A 6,087-nucleotide genomic window follows, 5' to 3' on the forward strand; every position below is an offset into this window, starting at 1 on the left:
TTTCGGCCTGAGGATTCTAGGAGTCCTGGTCTACCAGCTTCCTCTGGCCTTAAAGAGTTCCGAATTCCAGATTTCTGGCAGGAATTAAAGTAAGAGTCCCTTTGGCCACCCGGCCCTAACCCAATCAGAACCCCCTCGCCCTGACTCCTAACCGCCGCCACCTAGTGGCCACAACTCACATCCCTTCTGGGACTGTCGGCCCCTTAGCTGGATCTGTTCCAGGGAAGGGGCAGAGACAGATTGTGTGGGAGGGCGGCAGTGGTATTAGCCGGAACTTTGATTCCTGGACAGATCACTGTTGGAAAGGAAATATCTTTTCAGTGGTCCCCTGGCAGGGATTCATTCCATGGAGAGCCACCGGGGGAGATCTAACAAGGCGACATCAGACTCTCTGGGGCTCCACGGCATCTAGCGGAATGCTTCTGTGTCTCCCCTTCCCAGAGAGTGCCATCTCGTTGTGCGCATGTCGCGGAGAGACTCCCTAAGGGCACAAGAAGGTCACAGAACCTTCCCCAAAGTCCCCTGAAGCTCAGCAGCAACAGCATAAATGAAATCCAGGAATCCTGAATCCCAGATCCCTGCTCCAGGCCCTGTTTTCCTCCTTCCCCCCCGCCAGCCATCTCCCTAGATGGGTTCTCCCGGGGCCCCCCAGCTCCGTTTCTGGACTGCCAAGTGCTGGGAGGTTTCCCCCAACACAAGGTTCCCCAAACAGGATCTGCCACTTGGGGTTTCCCCCGGGTTTAGGGTTTATTGACCCCTCTGGAGCCTTGGAGTAGTTGGTTCCCAGGTCATCCTCAGTCCCTCCCCATCAGGAACCACAGGATTTGCTTCCAGAACTATCTGCTGTCCAGGGAATCCCCTTCCCAGACCCCCTGATCCCTGGGCTCCTTCCTCCAGCTTGAGTCTCATGCTGCGCTCTGTATCGTGTTTTCTAAGTGCCTTGTCCTTGTTTCCTCAGCTTCACATGGCAGCTGCCCATGCTAGCCTGTACAAAGAGCCTTCCCCTGGATTGCTGGCAGCCAGTCCTCCAAGCCCAGCTTGTAGTTTTCCCCCAGAGTGGCGGGATTGATTGGCTGCAGCCGGAATGGGCACCACTCTCCACTGTTGGACTGAAATGGAACCATCTGTTACACCTCTAGTTAAAAGTACATAAAGTTGAGCATTTGTGTGTAGACAATACCACCCCTGACACCCTCCACGCTGCACATCGCTCTCGCTCTTTGGCAGGATCTCATACGGTGACGGGCCCAGCTCCGGAACACCAACATTTCAACTCGGCTGGCACCGGACGAGCAGCACGGTTTCTGGCCACTGGCAGGGGGCACCGAATCCTCTGTGGCCATCTCCTCCAAACAATCCTTCTTGGAGAGATGGAGCTGCCCCAGGACACAGCAGCCAAAGCCAGGTCTGGGCAAGGAAGGGGGCGGAGAGTGCATTCAGGTCACAGTGCCCCTACTCTTATCCATTCTCCCCAGGTCTCTCCCATGGCTGTACCTGGGGGAAGGAAGGGGACAGGAGAAGAAGCAGGGTGCCCAGTGGTAATGGTTTCTCTTACAGAAAAGTTAAATGAGATAACATTTTCTCCATCACCCTCCTGCTGAGCTTCAGGGACCTGACTTGCTCCCTTTATTCACCCCTCATCTTAGCCCCAGAGCACTTATGTACAGATCTTTTATTTATTTATTTATTTATACTAGTATTTGTCTCACCCTCTAGAATGTAAACTCACTGTGGGCAGGGAATAGGTCTGTTATACTGCTATACTGTACAAGCAGTGAGTAGGTGTTCAATAAATATGATTGACTGACTGACTGACTGACCAGTCACAGGGCAGTAGACCCCCACTAGGATGAGAGAAGTCACACAGCAGGCTGGGAGAGGCCGCAGTGGAGGAAGTGAAGGTTGGAGCCCTGCCCAAGAGGGAAGGAATCCAGGTTGGGGCTCAGAGTATTGGCTGGATCAGACCCATCAGCCACTGGATCTAGATGATGTTTTGGAATTCTCAGGCTATCAGACCCTTGGAGGCCTTTCTGAACAGTGTGACCAAGGCTGGGGCCTGATCCCTGAACTATCAGGGCACTGTTACAGGACCAGGGTACAGTTGGGGACCTCAAAATTGACTGGGCAGAGAAGATCCAGAAGGAGCCAGTAGTCTTCTGGGCACCACCCTTTGGGCCACATGTTAGATTTCTGAAAAAGAAACAAATGGTCCATTTTGCAATAGCACCCCAATCAAATTCATAATTTTTTAAAAAAATGAATCTTATTGATTTTTTTCTTTCAGGTAACTGAAGTCATGCTAAAGCACCAGCTAATTGTTTGGAGTCCCATCTAAGATCAGGTGGGTTCCACTCAGGGACTCAAGCCCCCCTTAGAGTTTAAGTTAGGGGAAGCATCCTCCGTTTCCTGTTATATGACTCCTGTTATATGCAATCTTAATTATAATGTTGGCATTTTTGAAGCGCTTTCTATGTGCCAAGCACTGTTCTAAGTACTGGGGTAGATACAAGGTAATCAGGTTGTCCCACTTAGGGCTCACAGTCTTCATCCCCATTTTATAGATGAGGTAACTGAGGCACAGAGAAGTTAAGTGACTTGCCCAAGGTCACACAGCTGACAAGTGGCAGAGCCGGGATTAGAGCCCATGACCTCTGACTCCCAAGCCCGTGCTCTTTCCACTAAGCCACGCTGCTCCAGTTGGTCCCTTCAGGAAGACTATCTCTTCCTCCTGAAAGTTCTGAGCCCAGACCTTGTAAAGGAGCTCCTCAAGAGGGGCTGCATTCATTTTTGAGCCCCAAAAGGGCTGCCCACCTCCTCTTCTTGGGTACAGATCTCCTTGTTCTCCTGCTTCTCTTCTTACTCCTCTGCTAGCCTTACAAAATCATGGTGGAGAGGACAAGGAACCCACAGTGATTTCCTAAATCCCAAAACAAAAGGACAAAGGGGCATCCTTGTGAAACAGAAGGTGTTACGTTCAAAACAAACACAAACACCTCTCACAGTAGACTTCCAGTTCCCACCCCTCCCTTCTGCCTGGAGCTCCCTTCTTCACAGCCAACAGATCACTGCTCTAGCCCATCTTCCAGGCTTTTCTGTAAACCCATCTCCTCCAGAAGGCTCTCGCTGATTAATCTCCCATTTCCCCATCCTACATTCCTCCCATAATTACCAAGTCAGCACTTCTGGGTCATTCAAGCACGTGGGTCCTCTCACCTGCCCGTTGCATTTATGTACATATCTTTATACTCTATTCCTTCCTTTTATCTGAAATTTTCTTTAGTAACTGTCTCCCCTGATAGACTGTAATTTCCTTGAGGGCAGGGATCATGTCAGTTAACTCTATTGTAATATCCAAGCACTTAGTAGAATGAACACCACTGTTGATTGACTCTTCGCCCAGTAGGTGATGAGTTTTGAAATTCATTCCCATAAGAAGTTGGGGCAGACCCAAGATACGAGCCAAATTTAAAAGAGTTTGGATCAATTAGTGAATTAAAGATCCTTAATGGGAAAGTTAAGGATGAGATGGTACGTCACAAGGAACTGGGATGGGTGTCCAGGAGGCAACCATCATAAGGTTTTTCCAAGGATCCTGTAGGAGACAGAATACTGGGTTGGATGGGATGTTGATCTTACCCAGGAATGACATTTCTTGTATCTGCATGTACTCTTTTTTTCCCTCCTTCCTTTTCCTTCTCTTCCTTCTCCTTTTCTTCCTCTGTATCCTCCTCTTCTTCTTGACAGTTTCTGGTCTCCCAAGTACTGTCCTCTAAGATCTTCAACATCCTCTGTCATTCCTTTCCCCTCAGGGCCTGTACAACCTTAATTTTCTCTTCCCATCTTAAACACTTTACTGAGACTCCCACCTGTGATATCCTACAGCCAGAACGTCGGGTCTTGAAGCAGAGGATCTCTTCTCCCCTGCTTATCACCCACATGGCACATTGTTCATGGAGGGTGTCATGATGCAGGGTCTTGGGTTCCTCTTTTGCAATCCAGTGATGGACTGCTTAAAGCTGACCTGTTCTGAGCCTCCAACACATCTTCACCTCCTCCTGGACATTCCAGCTTCCAGTGCCTGAAGATAATATTCCTCTGCTATAATGGGAAATTCTCAGCTGGACTGTAAACTCCTTGAGGACAGAGATATTGTCTACTAACTATATTGTACTCTCCCATGCACATAGTACAGTACTCTGCACAGAGTAAGGGCTCAATAAATGCTACTGACTGGTTGTTTGATTGATATACACCAAAAGTCAGTTCCATGGGCTAAAGTCTCCTCTGCACTGATCCTACTGAACAGTCCCACAACCAGCAACCACAGACAAGTGAGTAGGGGCTGGGGAAAGCCTAAAGGAACCCAGACAGAGGGAGTAATCAAACTCAGACAGTTGGCCTTAAATAATGCAAATAAGCACTGCCAAGAAGCAGCATGGCTTAATGGAAAGAGCAGGGCCTAGGAGTCAGAGGATGTGGGTTCTAATCCTGGATCTGCCACATGTCTGCTGTGTGACCTTGGGCAAGTCACTTTACTTCTCTGGGCCTCAATTACCTCATCTGTATAATATGGATGAAGACTGTGAACCCCTTGTGGAACAGGGACTGTGTCCAACCTGATTACCTTGTATCATCCCCAGCCCTTAGAATAGTGCTTGGCACATAGTAGGAAACAACTACCACAATCATTATTATTGTTATTAATTTTCTCAATGCTGAAATTTGACAGGGCTGATGTTGGGAACAGCTTGTCTTTCCTGCTAGCTACTCTAAAGTTCTGGTGTCTAGGGAGATGGGGGGCCGGGAGAGGGTGTGGGAGTGGGGAGACAGGCCTATGAAGAAGGGGGGAGGGGGTGGTTAGTTAGCCTAGGGGAGAAAAGAGCAGTAGTGTAGCCTAGTGGACAGAGTACAGGCCTGGGAGTCAGAAAGACCTGGTTCTGCCTCTTGTCTGCTGTGTGACCTTGGCCAAGTCACTTGACTTCTCCGTGCCTCAGTTACTTCATCTGTAAAATGGGGATTAAGGCTGTAAGCCCCATGTGGGACAGGGGTTTAGTCTAACCTGATTAGTTTGTATATACCCCAGTGGTTAGTATAGTGCCTGATACTAGTAAGTGCTTAACAAATACCAAGAAAAAGAGTTATTAGAAAATGGGAGAGAGGACAAAGTATCCTTTAGGGAGGGAAGGCTAGCAGGAGGTGAATATTTTCTAAGAACTTGAGGATTCCTGGGAGAGGCTCTTGGTGAACTACAGCCAGTAAATGCAAGACTCCTGGTGGATCTAAACACTGCAGAAGCCCCAGAACAGTATCTCAGGCACATAACAAGTCAGAGAGGAAGCCCGGCCCCTTTCTTCTCCATTCTCTGGAAATTAAAACAAGAATCTGCCCTGAAAGTAACTGGTGATGGAAGAAAGAGGCAGGCCAGAGATTCGGCAGAGCCATTCTTTCTGCCTAGACGTTCTTTCTGCCTCCCGAAGCCGAGGGGTGAGATTAAGGGGTAGATGGGCTGGGGGCCTGTTAGCGCTGTATAGAGGACCCCGCTCCTTGGGTCAGTGGGTCCGTTTCCCCGCCCCTTCCAGTAGAGCAGCATCTGGTCCAGGCGGCCCTTCGCAGTTCCCCAGCAGCCCCCAGCGCTCCGGCTCCATCCAGGGTCTTCCCAAAGACTCTTCGGACGGACCTCGGGGCTGCCAGGAACTCCGGTCCTCGGGGGTCCCGCAGCTCCCGCCCTGGCTCTTCAGCGCTTACGGGCTCTGGCCTCTCCCTGAGCCCGTCCCTGACTCCTGAACGGGGCATGCAATCCGTTCTACCTCCCGTGGAGCCGGAGGGAGGACGGAGGCTGACGATGGTACCACGTTGGCAGAGTTGGCCAGGAGGGGTGAAGCGACGGCATCGCAGAGAAACAGCATGAGATAGAGATAGAGCCCGCATCTGGGAGTCAGAAGGTCTTGGGTTCTAATCCGGACTAGGCCCCTGTCTGCTGTGTGACCCTGGGCCAAGCACGTCACTTCTCTGGTCCTCAGTTACCTCATCTGTAAAATGGGGATTGAGACTGGGAGCCCCACCTGGGACAAAGGACTGTTTACAACC

Source organism: Ornithorhynchus anatinus, chromosome 16, assembly GCF_004115215.2.
Source record: "Ornithorhynchus anatinus isolate Pmale09 chromosome 16, mOrnAna1.pri.v4, whole genome shotgun sequence".
NCBI classification, from domain to species: domain Eukaryota; kingdom Metazoa; phylum Chordata; class Mammalia; order Monotremata; family Ornithorhynchidae; genus Ornithorhynchus; species Ornithorhynchus anatinus.